Source organism: Oryx dammah, unplaced genomic scaffold, assembly GCF_014754425.2.
Source record: "Oryx dammah isolate SB20612 unplaced genomic scaffold, SCBI_Odam_1.1 HiC_scaffold_27, whole genome shotgun sequence".
NCBI classification, from domain to species: Eukaryota; Metazoa; Chordata; class Mammalia; order Artiodactyla; family Bovidae; genus Oryx; species Oryx dammah.
The window spans coordinates 70,100,942-70,117,233 of NW_024070211.1; the positions used below are offsets into that span (position 1 = coordinate 70,100,942).

The 16,292-nt window shown below is 42.4% G+C and overlaps 1 non-coding gene across 1 annotated transcript; it reads left to right on the top strand.

Annotated features, from left to right (window-relative positions):
• The first annotated feature begins 9,358 nt into the window (after positions 1-9,358).
• Positions 9,359-9,430, top strand: TRNAC-ACA. The gene has a single exon. It is a non-coding gene; the product is annotated as a tRNA-Cys (tRNA).
• The last annotated feature ends 6,862 nt before the right edge of the window (positions 9,431-16,292 follow it).

The following is a 16,292-nucleotide window of genomic DNA, read 5'->3' on the forward strand; positions in this document are numbered from 1 at the left end:
GACTGACTGTTGTTGTTTAGTTGGTAAGTCCTATCTGACTCTTTTGCAACCCCATGAACTGTGGCCTGCCAGGCTCCTCTGCCCTTGTGATTTCCTAGGCAAGAATACTGGAGTGGGTTGCCATTTCCTTCTCCAGGGGCTCTTCCAGATCCAGGGATCGAATCCAAGTCTCCTGCACTGGCAGGCATGGGCAGGTGGATTCTTTACCACTAAACCAGCAGGGAAGCCTTCTAGCCTGTTACCAGAGGGCAGATACTAGATGCAAAAAATACGATGCTGATCCCCAAGTGCAGGACAGACCCTGCCCTGGGACCAGCTGAACAACCGCCACACCCAACAGCAGGCCAACATAACCGGGACACCACGGACGCCATACCCAACTGTGTCAGCAACCAGCGCACGCCTCCCCTGCTCTCACCACCACTGATCTGAAACAAGCTCTGGGATCCCTGGCCCTGCAGCGAGACTTCAGAAACCAGCTCTGCCTACCAGTAGTCTGGCACCAACCAAGCCCAGGATCTGGTTTCACCAACCAGTGTGTGGGCCACAGCCCAAGAGCATCTGGGACCCTGACTCTCTCCATGACTAGCCAGCTACTAGCCCTGCCCCCCCCCAGGATTCCACACCAGCAAACTCTTGACCATATGTGCTAAGTCACTCAGTTGTGTCCAAGTATTTTTGACCCTTTGAACTGTAGCCTGCCAGGCTCCTCTGTCCGTGGGATTTCCCAGGGAAGAATACTGGAGTGCGTTGCCATTTCCTTCTCCAGGGGATCTTCCTGACCCAGGGATCACACCCACATCTCTTGTATCTCCTGAACTGGCAAGCAGATTCTTTACTACTGAACCACTTGAGAATCCCAACTCTTGACCAGGTCCCAATAAGCAGCAGCCGGCAGCATCCGCACAAGGCAGGGCCTGGCAACCAACCAGATCAGGGGCCAGACCCCCCACATAGTCAGTCCACCACAACAGAAGGACCCACGCAGCCTTCTCATGGGGAACCTCTGGAGCTTATAGCTTAGGTGACCAGAGGGTAATGCACAGCTGGGACACATAGGATGTCTCCTACAGAGAGCCACTTCTCCAAGGTGGAGAAACATAACTAACCTGCCACATACAAAAAAAAAAAAAACGCAACTTAGACAAAATGAAGAATATGTTCCAGACAAAAGAACAAGATAAAACCCCAGCAGAAGAACTAAGTGAAAGGGAGATACTACCTGAAAAAGTGTTCAGAGTATGATTGTAAAGATAATCAAAGAACTCAGAAGGAGAATGGATGGACAGAGTGAAAACTTAAGACATTTTTAACAAAAAGTTCAAAACTATAGAGAACAAACAAGTGAGATCCTTCTGAGCTCAGGCTCCATGTGGTAGCACAGGTCTCCAGCCCATGAAGCTGGCCCTATTTCCTGTAAAGCATCTTTATCTGGGCAATAGAAATCAATTTCTGTTGATCAAATAAACATCCCCCCCCAAAAAAAATCAGAAGGTAGGACTATAAAGAAAGCATGGTTGACACAAGCCAAAATTCAAATGGACTGTTACAGTACTACCATATTGTGTGGGCTTTCCAGGTGGCGCCAGTGGTAGAGAACCCACTTGTCAATGCAGGAGACACAAGAGACACAGGTTCAATCCTTGGGTCGAGAAGGGAAGAGGGCATGGCAACCCCACTCCAGTATTCATGCCTGGAAAATCCCATGGACAGACGAGCCTGGTAGGCAAAAGGGCATGGGGCCACAAAAAGTCAAATATGACTGAGGTAACTTAGCATGCATGCATGCTCCATATTGTGTGTATGGGAAACAGCAGCCCATATGCAGATCCAAGAGCTTATGACAATCAGCCTTAAATCTAAAGTTATCTGTCACAGCAAGAACCTCCCAAAACAGCCACCAGGGCCTTTGCTGGAAAAAGTTCTCTCCACTCATTTATCTCGGGTCCAACACAGCTGTGATTTCCAGGAAACAATAGAGACTCTGATGCAGCCACATCCTCAGAAAACAGTTATTTAAATGGACCTCTGTTGTCTAAAAGTCAATTAACGAAAGAAAGCAACGTTAATCAACAAATTCTAACACTTAAAACTCGCCTAGAGTTTGCCTAAATGTTGATAAATTGCTATTAATTTTGTACAGTAAAGGCCAAGTTATCATTTGTTTCCATCTGCTCATAAGAAATGAGTTTAATCTCTAAATATTAATGAAAAGTGTTCATTTATAACTGAGGAACTTTTAAGCTTTCTAGATATTACCATCACTAATATAAATTTATCAGAAGGGTGGCAGCAAAGTCAAATCACAGACCAATAGAAGATTGCACTAATTGGAAAATCAAATCTGGCTAAATACCAGGTTTGGGCCAGAGCCCACTAATTTTCCCCAGTGCAGTATACACAGCGAAGGAAGGTGCTTCAGTGCTGTTACTTCAATCATGCAGTCAAATTAAATCATTTGTCTTCAAAGCACTCACTCCCTGCGCGCATGATAAGTCGCTTCAGTCTTGTCTGACTCTTTGCGACCCTATGGACTATAGCCTGCCAGGCTCCTCTGTCCATGAGATTCTCCAGGCAAGAATACTGGAGTGGGTGGCCATGCCCTCCTCCAAGGGACCTTCCCGACCCAGGGATTGAATCTGCACCTCCAGCATCTCCTACATTGGGAGGCTGGGTTCTTTACCACTAGCACCACCTGGGAAACCCACTCAGTGTCTATATAGGTTCTTATTGTTTTTGTTTACTTCTCTTTTTTCAAAAGTAACAGTACTCCAAATTTGTTTTTTTTTTTTGCGGGGGCTGTGGGGGTGTGGGGTGGGTCTCACCTCTCCCTCATTGTGGGCAGTCCTGGAGGAGCTGTAAACCAAGGTACCTCCCTTGCCCCAAACGAAGTATTAGCAGTTGACCTGAGCAGACATGCTGAACCAGGACTTTGAATCTTGATAGAGTTAAAAAAAAAAAAAAAGCAATGTGGGCCACTCTCACCTTCTGCAACAGCCCACGCTGTGTCTATGGAGTGTTTCTCTCAAGGCTGCTCTGAAAGGGCCCACACTCTATCTTTGGAGTGTGTTTATCTCTAAATAAATCCACTTCTTATATATCAAAAAAATAAATAAAACGATGTTAGAAATTTCATTCATTCCAGCAGTGGGGCCCTACAAAGACGATTGACTTATTTCTGCTGCATGAATCCCCAAACCTACCTCAATTCCTGCCTTATCCTACCTATCCTTCTTCTCCAGTTTTTTCTATTATTCCTATAGGATATCCAATGTCTCTGTGATAAATTACTTTTCTGTTGAAGTTAGACAGAGTATCTGCTGCTTTGAAACTAGGAATACACTTAACAACATGATTTGTGCTTCTGGGGTGACCAAGACACATTTTAGATTCCCAGAGACATATGGATCAACCAAAGGCAAGCTTGCAAAACTAAGCATCTCATTGGAGGAAGAATCAAAATCATTAATAAATATGATGGAAGAACTGGCAAAGCAACAGACCAGTGTGTTCAAATCAATATAATACACTTTACAGTTATGGGTTTATATTAGAATGTATACTAAAGAATACCCAGAGAATCCAATTTTGAGGCAATTATCAGGACAAATGTGAGATTAAGAGATGGAAAGAGCTTGGTTTAACAAGATGAAATGTTTGTTAACTTGGTTTAACAAAATGACCTGCCCAAATCAAATAATCTTGACAATTGCCAAAAATCACTTGCAATTAGCATCATAGGATCATCTGAACACAAAGAAAAACAGACTTTGACATCAGAGAACTGTTAAATCACCAGTGTCCTAACAACCAATTTGGCTGTGACACATCTGGTTAGGTTAAGTAATGCACTGTGGTTTTTATCCTCAACTGTCCTGGGACGTGGAACGTATGACTCATGAAGAAAAACCAATGGGCAACTTCAATAGTGACATTTTAACATAATCTCTGTAACAGCAATAACTATTTGAAATCTACCTTTAAAAAAACACTCTCAATCTGTATTTTTTTTTCATGTATAAAGAAATAACGAGGTTTATTTACTTGATTTTTGCAACAGAATATAAAAACATCAACTTTGGGTGACAATATTGTGTCTACTCTGCTCTCCAGCCTAATGGACTGAGACGAAAATCAGGCTTTGGTCTGCCTGTTTATACAATAATGATGGTATGTGTTTCTTGAATACTAACCCAACCAAGAAATCCAGTGCCCTAGTTTGAGCCTTAACTGATTCTGACTTGCCAGCTCCCCTGCCTTCTCTAGATGCTAGGGTTTCAGTGGTGTCACCTAAAAGTTGAGGTAGTTACAACACTCACTTCTCTCTCAAAGGCAGGAAGACTGGGGTACTGAGAGCCTGGCTATGGGACCTGGGATTCTGCGGCAAGTGCTGCAATGCTTGCTCCTGAACAAACCTCACCATCAGCAACAAAATACAAAGAAACCACATGGGACTAAAAATAACTGCATGCCTGTGCAGCTGGGACAAATTCTGGACAAAAGACACAAAAAGACCAAAACACCCTATTTCCACTTCTGAAGAACCAGGAGCAAAACCTGGGTGTTGGGAGCAAAAGCAACGTACTATGCATGCCCCCTGCACACAACATCTCCTAAGGGGTGCACGAAACACTTAAGCCACCCCTCTGGCCAGACCCCTGGACACACCCGTACCCTCAACCCAATAAGGAACAAGCTCGCCACACCCTCAAGGAGCAAGCAAGCGAAGGAAATTGTTGTTTGTTCTCTCTCCCCCCTGCTGCAGCAGGGGCCCCAGTAAATCCTTGCCTGAATTTCTTTCTGGTCTTTAGTCAATTCCTATTGATTGGAGAAGGCAATCAGTGTTGGTGGGGCTTCCCAGGTGGCTCAGAGGTAAAGAATCTGCCTACCAATGCAGGGAATTCAGGAGGCTCGGGTTCATTCCCTGGGTCAGGAAGATCCCTGGAGAAGGAAGTGGCAACTGCTCCAGTGTTCTTGCTTGGAGAACCCCTTGGACCAAGGAGCCTGCAAAGAGTTGGACATGACTGAGCAACTGAATACATAATCAATGTCAGTAACATTACTAGTCCACAAGAGACTAGTCCATAGTCAGTCTGTGCCTAGGGCAGTAACCATTATTGCTGCTGCTGCTGCTGCATCGCTTCAGTCGTGTCCAACTCTGTGCGACCCCATAGATGGCAGCCCACCAGGCTCCCCCATCCCTGGGATTCTCCAGGAAAGAACACTGGAGTGGGTTGCCATTTCCTTCTCCAATGCATGAAAGTGAAAGTGAAAGTAAAGTTACTCAGTCGTGTCCGACTCTTAGCGACCACATGGACTGCAGCCTACCAGGCTCCTCCGCCCATGGGATTTTCCAGGCAAGAGTACTGGAGTGGGGTGCCATTGCCTTCTCCAGTACTGCTAATCAAATACATCCTGCTTTCTGCCTCCTGGGCTAAAGGGCTTCCTAGGATTTCTGAGTCCCTCATTCTGAGGCAGACCACATGACTTGTGGAGTGAAGCACCCAGCTACCTGAAGTGGAGATAGGGCACTAACAAGCCAACCTTTTGGATTTGAACACCCCTAGGATTCAGGAGGTTTCTCCACATGATGTCACCTAAGTCAACAGACACTAGGTATTAAAATGTCAGTGTCATCACCAATGGGTTCTTAAACAGTGCCTTCAGAAAAGCAAAACCAAACTCTCAATTCTGCCTACTAGGTATTCAATTCAGTTACCTGGCATGATGCAAACAAGGATTTTGGTAACTAACTGAACTTTGAACAGACCACACTGATAGAAGATTGTTAATATATTTCATCAGCTCCCTGCTCAGTTCTACAAGGTCTTTCAGAACCTATGCACCCAGAGGCATGTTGAATTCTGCAAAGTACACAAACTCAGTGACATAACTATAGACATATTATTGAGAAAGTCCCAGCTTGTGGCAAGCAAAATAAGAACTTGGAAATCTCTGCTGAGTTAGGCTATCAGTGGATAATAGTTGACTTCAATTATTTTATTACTTCAGTAAGAAAAAAATGTCCCACCTGGGTGAAAAGGTTGTATAGGCAGAACCACAGCAGGTTTGTGTTCCTTCTTTGCTGAGTGTGCCCCTGCTGGTTCATAAGCACAAATCACCTGTGGGTCAACCCTGAGCTTTCCCTCTAATTGTTGGATTTGAGATGCTAAGCTCACCAAGGGGCTTGGGCATACATAAAATGCGTGCCAAAACCTATTCATAAGAGCTTGTTATAATGATGTGTAATATAAGATTAAAACTTCTAAGATCTAATATGCATGTCCACATGCACATGCCTTTAATAACATGAGTTATTAAAGGAATTAGGGATTATGATCTGAAGTGAGTGGTTAAAACATTAGGGAGGTGAGGTTTGTGAAGAGTCAGAGACTAAGGAAGGCTTGAACTGAGACTTGAAGGATGTGTGGGTTTGAACACACAGCATTTGATAGACATACCTATTTGGGTAGGAACATTATTGGACTATTCTTCTTAGTTTCTCAATACACGTATCTATTTAGTTACCAACTGATTAATAGCAAACAAGGCCCTTATTTTAGAATAAAGCAATTCCTTGTTACTGAGGGGAAAAAGTATGTAATATGTACATGTCACCCTATTAAGTGACCTTGAACAACACTCAGAACTTATTTGAGCATTAACTTCCTAGTCTGTGAAATGCAGGACTGAGATTCAATGATGGTTGCATTCTCTAACAACTTGGTAATTCTTTGATGACTACATGTTATGGGTCTTTTAGCCATCTATTTTCTTCAAATTTGCCACCCACAAAAAACACTCCCAATACAATTGGCATGCTATTCATCCTTCTTTTGGCCAAACAAAGAAAGAGAGAATAAAAGCAGCCATCACATTTAAAGGAAAGAGTTATCAGTCATTCTTGTATATTGCAGCTGCTTGAGAAGCCATAGGGCAAGGCATTTATATGGAAGATAAGCTCATTGTGTTGAACAAATTAATGCTGGATTGTGAATTAAATGGCGTGTCTTCGGACAGCTAATTAGCTTTGCTCAATTAAGTTTTGAAAGGACATGTTGGGTTTCTTGATGGAATACAGGAAATACTTCAAGGCTATCGCTGCTCTGGATAATTTCAATTGCAAACCCAGTGTAAATGAGCAAGAAAGAATCAAGAGCTTCAGAAACTCCCAAACAAGGCAGACTTCCCAAACAGCTTATACTTCAAACCTTAAATAGCAAAATAACACATTTGATTTTTAACCACATCTGGAAATTTCAACAGGCTAACAAACTTGAAATTAATTCAACTTTATTTTTCATACCATTGAGCAGAGTGCATTTTTCATTTAGATGGAGAACAAATATTTTAAAAGTAAGAATGAACACTAAATTAAAATGCCTTCTCCTTGGTATACTTTTACTTTACAAGATGAAACCACAAACATCCCTTCTTCCATATACTGAGAAGGAAGATTTTGCTATTGGAAATGCTTAGGCTTTTGGAATAAGAGAAAGTTAAACAGAGCTTGTTTCAGATTTTAACTCTGCTACTGACCCTGAGAAAATGACTTAACCTCTTTGTCTGAATTTTCACACCTACAAAATTGAGTTATAATTATTATTTCATAAGGTTATTATGAAGATGCCAATAGTCCAAGTACAATGTCAGTCCCAATTAAACCCAGTTTCCCTTTCCTGACCATATTGGTTGTAAATAGACTTAAATCCATATGTAGATTTTCTTTTAAAACCAGGAACTTCCAGGAATTAGGAATATGCCTGCCACTACAGATATATTGCCAACAGTTGCTGTGCTATAGAAAAAAAAAATCCAAGTAGAATTCTGCTACTCATACAAATAAAGTAGGTAAACACAAAATCGATCCTACTAACTGTTTCTGTAAGCCTGGGGATGTCCCTCTTCTCTCCTAGAGCAATCTATCATCAGGATGCAAAGCAGAGCTCCCAGATAACTCAACAATGCTCTGAAAGCAGGATTTGCTAGTCTCCTTGTCATATCAGGTAACAATGGCAGCAATGGAAGAAGGCACAAAGACCAAGTCAAATCCAGGCCCAGAACACATTTGCATGGGTGCATAAAGGGTTAAAATACATATATGCAATCCCCTGAACAATACCACCACCTCAACCACCAAGATTTGTAAGACCCCAGTCTTTCAATCCCAAACTAAAAAAAGAAAAAATGTGCTCTCCTAGACTTCCTGAAATGCCCATTTTCCTCACTAGACTTGAACCCACCAAGTATAATTTCTCAATTTTCTTTTCTATAGACCATCTGCTTTTGAGAGTTGGGAAATGAACATTTGACACGTTCCCCACAACACATACTGTTTGCTTGTTTCTTTTTCTCCTAACTTGGGAGCCTGTATCCCCATAAAACTCTGCTAACTGCAAGAAGGCAGAGCAGGTTCCCTTTCAGACAACCTCTAGCTACCAATGAGTGAAGACCCTTTAGTTTCACTTGGGCAGTTTTTCATTTTAGGGCTCTTTGTCGAGTGATGTATTACTAGGTTTGCCAGATTCTTATACATTCTAGCCAATCACATTCCTGGAACACTGATCATTTCTCCAGTGAAAAATTGCTTCTAGCATTCCCACCCCCCACCAGTGCAGGTCAGAAATAACAATATTGGGAGCATTTGAAAGACCCATCTCTGCAAAGTGGGTTCCTGATAAGATTTTTTTTCTAATGGCAACCAACCACCTATCCAGCACACTGCTTATACCAAAGGACCTTAAAGTATGTGACAAATAATATAATAACATTGTCAAGTTTTTCTAACTGTATCTAATTTTCTGACATCAATATATGTAACTTATCTGATGCATAGACGTGTGGTATGACAAAGAATAGGAGACTGCATCTACATGCTTACAAACCAGTTTGACTAAAAGCAACAAATTTATTTAAAGGAGGAAGAATAATACAGGCCAAGTGAATCTCCTAGTCTCATTTTTGTTTGAGTAAAAAGCACCATAGTGGTACATCTGGATAATGGAATATCATTCAGCAGTAAAAAGGCAAGGAAACCATGAAAAGACATAGAACTGAACACACATTACTAAAGTGAAAGGAGACCATCTGAAAAAGTTACATACTGTATGATTCCAATTATAAGACATTCTGGAAAAGGCAAAATTATAGAGATAATAAAAAGATCAATGGTTGCTGGTAGGCAGAGGGATGAATAGGCAAAGCACAGGGGATTCTGATGGCAATGAAAATACTCTTCACAACATAATGATGGATACATGTCATTACACATTTTTCCAAACTTACAGAATGTAAAATATGAAGAGTCAACACTAAGATCAACTTACAGATTTAAGGGTAATTTGATGTGTCAAGGGCTTCCCTAGTGGCTCAGATGGTAAAGCATCTGTCTACAATACAGGAGACCCAGGTTCGATCCCTGGGTTGGGAAGATCCCCTGGAGAAGAAAATGGCAGCCCACTCCTGTATTCTTGCCTGGAAAATCCCATGGACCGTGGAGCCAGGTTCATCCTTGGTTAAAGAAAAGAAAGAAAGGTACTATTCTATTGAGTGATGTTGGTAAAGAGAGGTGGATATGGATACGTGGAGGTGGGAGTACGTGGGAAACCTCTGAAGGCTCTTCACAATTTTATTGTCAACCTAAAACTGTTCTTAAAAAAAAAAAAAAAGTAGTCTTGGACGTCCTTGGTGGTACAGTGGATAAAAGTTTGCCTGCCAATGCAGGGGACATGGGTTTGATCCCTGGTCTGGAAAGATTCCACATGCTGAGGAGCAGCTAAGCCCATGCGTCACAACTACTGACGCCTGCACTCTCCAGAGCCTGCACATGGAAACTACTGAAGCCTGTGTACCTAGAGCCTGTGCTCCACAACAGCTACCTCAATAAGAAGCTCAGGCACTGCAACCAAAATTAGCCCCCGCTCGTGACTAGAGAAAGCCCGAGCACAACAACAAAGACCCAACACAACCAAAAAAGATAAACTAAATAAATAAAATAAAAATTAGGTCTTCATTAGTAGTGAAGAATCCACCTGCCAATGCAGGAATCACAAGAGACTCGGGTTCTATCCCTGAGTTGAAAGATACTCTGGAGTAGGGGATAGCAACCCACTCCAGTATTCTTGCCTGGAAAATTCCATGGGCAGAGAAGCCTGGCGGGCTACAGTCCATGGGGCCACAAAAAGTCAGACACAACTGAGTGACTGAGCACTGAAATTAAAATGTAAAAAACAGTCATTAAATAAAGGGGCAGGAGGACAAAAGAGCCTACTATATGCCAGCAGGCCACAGGCCACATGCTGGGGATTCCACAAGGGAGACAGGATTCCAGCCCCAGGAAGCACACAGACTAGTGCTCCTATAATCACAGACAGGGCCCTGATCAATGTAAGAGTCACCTTTGTAACGTTACTAAAAAATGGTCATCCGGCTGTGACTGAATATACTGTAAGGACTGGAATACTCTGTAACAGCCATTTCTTCTGGGACAAACTAATGGACCAGTTCAATTTTTTTTAATTTAGTATCTGTACAGATATGAAATACTACCTTTCCTGGTGAATGTATTCACATTTGTATAATAGAGACTTGTCTTTAGACTAAGACATCATGGTTGGAATTTCAGACATAGTGGCAGACCAATCAGAAGACTATTTTTCTTACTGGAGTGGAGAAGAGACCTCTCCGTGCCCTTCCAATCAGACATGGTGATTGGTTGCCTTTCCCCGATAAAGGATCAGCCCTGCTTCCAAAGGATGAGTAATTGTGGAGAATAAAACACTTTTCTTCCAAGAAGTCACAAAAATAACTATTCTGCCCTCACATCATTTCCCTTCCTTCATTCCACTATAATTTATGAAAATAATTTAAAACTTTGGACTTTAGTGACTACTACAAAATCCGGTCTGCAATTAGTTTTGTATGTTTAAGGTTTCATACATCAGAGCAAATCATAACTCTTTGGAAGCAAAGTTGAACCTTGAAAAAGATATGAATCTGCAAGCTTCCGTTTTTAGAGAAATTGATTTATAAGAGAAAAGGACTTGAGTACGATTTCCTAGGTGGAAAATTTCTGAAAATAAATCTTGGAGAAACCAGTATAAGAAGCTGCCATCAAATTCCAGTTCTCAACAGTCACAATCAAGTGTTATTAATACCAGGTGCCAGGGACTATGCTGTGTGCTTCCTTATGAATTAGGCCATCAGTGCTGGGAGCTGACTGTGGCATCAAGGTGAGCGGATGTTGAGACTGAAGTGAGAAGCTTCTGTGCAGCCCAGGTCCATGAAATAACCCTTCAGAAGAAGCTATTTCAAGTCATTCTGACTACCATTCTTGCTCACCTCCCTCTCTGGCTTATGTAGTGCATGTGTGAGCGTGCCTGCTAAGTCCCTTCAGTCGCGTCCTACTGTTTGTGACCCCATGGACTGTATGTAGCTCACCAGGATCCTCTATCCATGGGATTCTCCAGGCAAGAATACTGGAGCAGGTTGCCACGCCCTCCTCCAGAGGATCTTCCTAACCCAGGAATTGAATCTACCTCTCACGTGGCAAGCGGGTTCTTTACCACTAGCGCCACCTGGGAAGCTTGGCTGATATAGTGTTTGCTGCTAAATGATACCCAGCTAATGCGCATCAAACTGAGCAAATGCTATAAAATCTGAAACCTGCTGTCTCCACAGCTTCTCTACGCCTTGGGAAGGTTTATTAGAGGCAGTATATGCTCTCCCTCAACGTTCTGCCTTGATGATTGATGATATGGAAGATGATTAAAGATCCTCAAACTCGGGAGTCTTTAATATATGGGTAGTAATCCCTTCAAATAAATCACACATAAGTAATAAGTTAAGAACGTCATTCAAAAATTACAAAGGAAGTCAAAACCTGTTTACTGGGACTCATCAGAACTGATTTATCCTTGTTATCAGAAATGTAATACCAGATTGCATTTCTAACTGGCTCCCTGAATGACTCCTTTGTTTTGTTTTGATGATAGCTCAGTCTTAATGAACATAACATTTGGCAAGAAAACAGCTAAATCTGCTAGCAGTACATGAATTTCACTCTGTATTATCACACTGGCTTCCATGGTCACATCTGTAAAGCCAAAAAAAAAAAAAGAAAGAAAGAAACAGCTTCTGAGACAAAGGACCACCTACTGGCCCCCGGGCCAGTCTAATAGACTGGGTATTTTCTTGGTTTGCAGATCAAACTGAATAACATCTAAACTAAATTACTTTTCTTTCATAGAAAAAGACTCTTTTCCACCCAGAATTTCAAGCTGTTTTCATAAAAGAAATTTAAGAAGCTGCATGTTAGAAATGACTTTGAATGCAGGGGAGAGGTTCAAACTTAGAAAATAAGATTTCTGCTCACCTGGAAGAGAAAAGGCAGACAGATAAGCTACTTTATAAACTCACCCAATGTCTCTTTCAGGACAACAGCTTTGAGATTTCTTGAGTCTAGTCTTAGAGTGGCATTTCACCATTTCTTGTTATTTGCTTTTATTGACTGATCAACATGTATTAATGAGCCCCTGTTATGTATCATGTGCTGGGAATACCTGATAACATCTGAGTACCCTGTAACCCAAACTGGATGAGGTTCTTCCCTTCAAGAAACCATCACATGAGCAGGGTAAAGGATTATGACCAAACACTGCAGTCCAGGATGTAAAACTGCTACAAAGGACAGACCCAGAGCAGGAGATCTGACATAAACAAAGTGATCAAGAATGGACTCTGGCATTAAATGATCATTAACTCTAGAAATGTGGAAATTCACCCTGTACAGGGTGTGTCAGGCAGAAGGAACCTCAGGTGGAAGCCTTCATGCCTGCAAGGAGCATGGTGACCACATGGGACAAAAAGAGAAGCATTACATAGCTAAAACACAAGCAGGGAAGGAGAGCGTGATACAGGGAGAGGTGGAGAGGGTTCAGGAAGAAGACCATGCAGGCCCTGCTGGTCCACTTAAGAGTTTAGTCTTCATCCATAGGGAACAAATGTATGGATACCAAGGAGGAGGGGGATGGGAATAATTGGGAGATGAGGACTGACATATATACATTATTAATACTTTGGAAGGAATGATGCTAAAGCTGTAACTCCAGTACTTTGGCCACCTCATGTGAAGAGTTCACTCATTGGAAAAGACTCTGATGCTGGGAGGGATTGGGGGCAGGAGGAGAAGGGAACGACAGAGGATGAGATGGCTGGATGGCATCACTGACTCGACGGACGTGAGTCTGAGTGAACTCCGAGAGTTGGTGATGGACAGGGAGGCCTGGTGTGCTGCGATTCATGGGGTCACTAAGAGTTGGACACAACTGAGCGGCTGAACTGAACTGAATACTATGTATAAAATAGATAAATAATGAGAATTTACTGCATATCAGAGGGAACTCTACTCAATGCTCTGTGGTGATGTAAATGGGAATAAAATCCAAAAAAAAGAGGAGATATATGGAAACATATAGCTGATTCATTTTGCTGTACAGCAGAAACTAACACAACACTGAAAGCAACTCTACTCCAATAAAAATTCATTAAAAGAAAGAGTTTAGTCTTCATCTTAGGAGCAGTGGGAAGCCCCAAAGGGTTATAGGCAGGAAGGTATCATGATCAGTGTTGAGTCTTTAAAGATGGTTGAAGGGAGGAGAACAGATTAGAAAGGAGACCAGAGCATCTGCTAGTGGCTCAGTGAGGAGGCTCATAGACCAGGCAGTAGACGATGGTAGCTACCCCTAGAGGGCAGCAGTAGAGGGGGCTGGGTAGTTTGAGAGAATATCTCATATCCACCTCCATTGCCCAACCTGTGTCCTCCATCTCTTCATTCCAAAGAGCTTCGTTTCTCTCTACATTGATGGTCTTGCCCATTTCACGCTCCCCTCTGTGATACCAGATTTTAGTACTATGCTTGTAATAAGGGCTCAATGTTTATTTGTGTTATGAATGAGTAATTCCACTTTCATTATGGTCTTCCCTGAACCATAAAATTCTTCCAATTCAATCTGCCTTACAGTCAACCATGGAAGAGTACAAACAGAAAGGTCACAGAACTGGCCCAGTGGCCCCAGGGGCACAAGTGGAGATTCCTGGAGGGAAGGTGCTCTCACCCCATTCCCCAGTCACAGCCTAAAATCCAAAGCCAGCATGAGAGTGAGTGGTCAGGGGAAACAGAAGGCTTGAGCGTCGGGTTTCATGTCTTTGAAATGAATTTTCTCTATAACACCTGCTGCCATGCCACTATCATCCATCTCTCAAACCACCTTTGCTGTGACTTTCATAAGTAATTAGCACCTTTTCTAGAATCTCAAATGGACTTTTAACATTCAAGTTGTCCACTTCCCCTATAATGCCCTTAATATTATTAGATAGCTCAAGGCCTAATAATGAGAATATAAATAAACAATTTGTGATGTGTGATGTATGATGTGTGTGCATAATCGTGTCCCACTCTTTGTGACCTTGTGGACTATAGCCTGCCAGGCTCCTCTGTCCATGGAATTTTCCAGGCAAGAATACTGGAGTGGGTTGTCATTTCCTCCTTCAGGGGATCTTCTCGACCCAGGGATTAAACCCATGTCTCTTGCATCTCCTCATTGTCAGACTTACTCTTTACCACTGTGTCACCTGGGAAGTCATAAAACAACTTTAAAGGTCTTTTATCTGTACTACCTCTATGACACAATAACCTCCATGAGGTAGGCAAGACAGGTTAATTCCCTAGCCATGCCTTGAGGATGAAACCCACCCTTTTAGATGACAGCAGAGTGAGCAGCTGCTGGGCTGACTAGTCAGAAAGACTTCACGGATTTCCTTAAGAGCTTTGGTTATGCCAAGCCCAGGTATCTCAGATGGAGTGCATACCATTTCCCCCACAGCCTCTTCCTCTGGGGGAAGCTTGGCTCCTGTGATAATTAAGAAAGTTAATTTTAGCCATTTCACTAAGACAATGATCTGAAACTGAAAATAGCATTCATAGCTTCTGTCAATCACCCCCAGTTTCTACTAACATCCAGAAGTGATTACCACTGGATTTTTCCATATGGGCTACTTATCACAGGGGAGCTGTCCTCTTGCTCTAACTACAGAGGCAAATATGAATGGTAGGTGGTACAAACATGGGCTTACCACTTTCCACACTTTCTCTGACTAATCAGATTACTAGTAGAAGGAAAGGCTGACCCCCAAGAGTTAGGCAGTTCCTTAGCAGACACTCAATCCACTTTGTTGACCCCTTGGCCCATAACATTGTATGTACATGTGCATATGTCTGTCCAAAAAATATTACATCTGAGAATCCTTGTGGGAGTCCAAAGGTCCAGGCCAGACATTCTGCTATTGCTCAAGGGATTTTGGAAAACTTGTCTTTGAAAACTGTCTTTAAAACCAATTTATGGGACTTCCCTGGTAATACAGTGGTTAATAATCTGCCTGCCAATGCAGGGGATGCAGGGGACACCGGTTCGATCCCTGGTTTGTGAGGATTCTACATGCCACAGAGCAACTAAACCCGTGCATCACACCTACTGAAGCCCTTATTCCCTAGAGGCCATGCTTTACAACAAGAGAAGCCACCTTAATAAGAAGCCCGTGCACCACAACTGGAGAGTAGCCCCTACTTCTGCAACTAGAGAAAGCCCTCCTGCAGCAAGGAAAACCCAGTAGAGCCACAAATAAATAAATTTAAAAATAATTTTTTAAAAGATACAACAGCATATAAGTTACAGGGGAAAGCTGTCTTGAACTCTCGGAACAACTTCAGACTGGGGCCTGAGTGACGAATGCAATTTGTTAATCAGCAAATCCACCCATAAAAAAGTAAATACTTTCTGTCATTGAAGAGTATCAAGAAAACGTGGTCGGAGGTGTTTGTACATGACAAAGACTCTCCCGAAAGGAACCAGCAGTGTGTATCACTCTTCTTGGTGCAGAGCCTAGGGGGATAGGTCAAATACCTTTGTTCCTGTATATAAGAAGTTCTAATGTCTCCACCTTCAAAAAAAAAATCTGCTGTCAACTGATGTCACATTTCGGACCTCACTTTAATCCTTCACATTTCCAGGGTTCTGACCACTGTTGTCATCTCTTCTCTGCCCACTGAACAATGCTGGCAGCCAACAGTCCAGTCCGTGAGGTCTGGGATGGTGTCTTACTCAGTTAGGACAAAGAGCAGTAACAGGTACTCTGAAGCACTTGAATTGTGGAAACAATGTTGAAATCACTGCCTAATAATTTTACTGTCTGTGTTTATCAACGTGGGAAGTGGCCATGTACTGCATAAATTAATT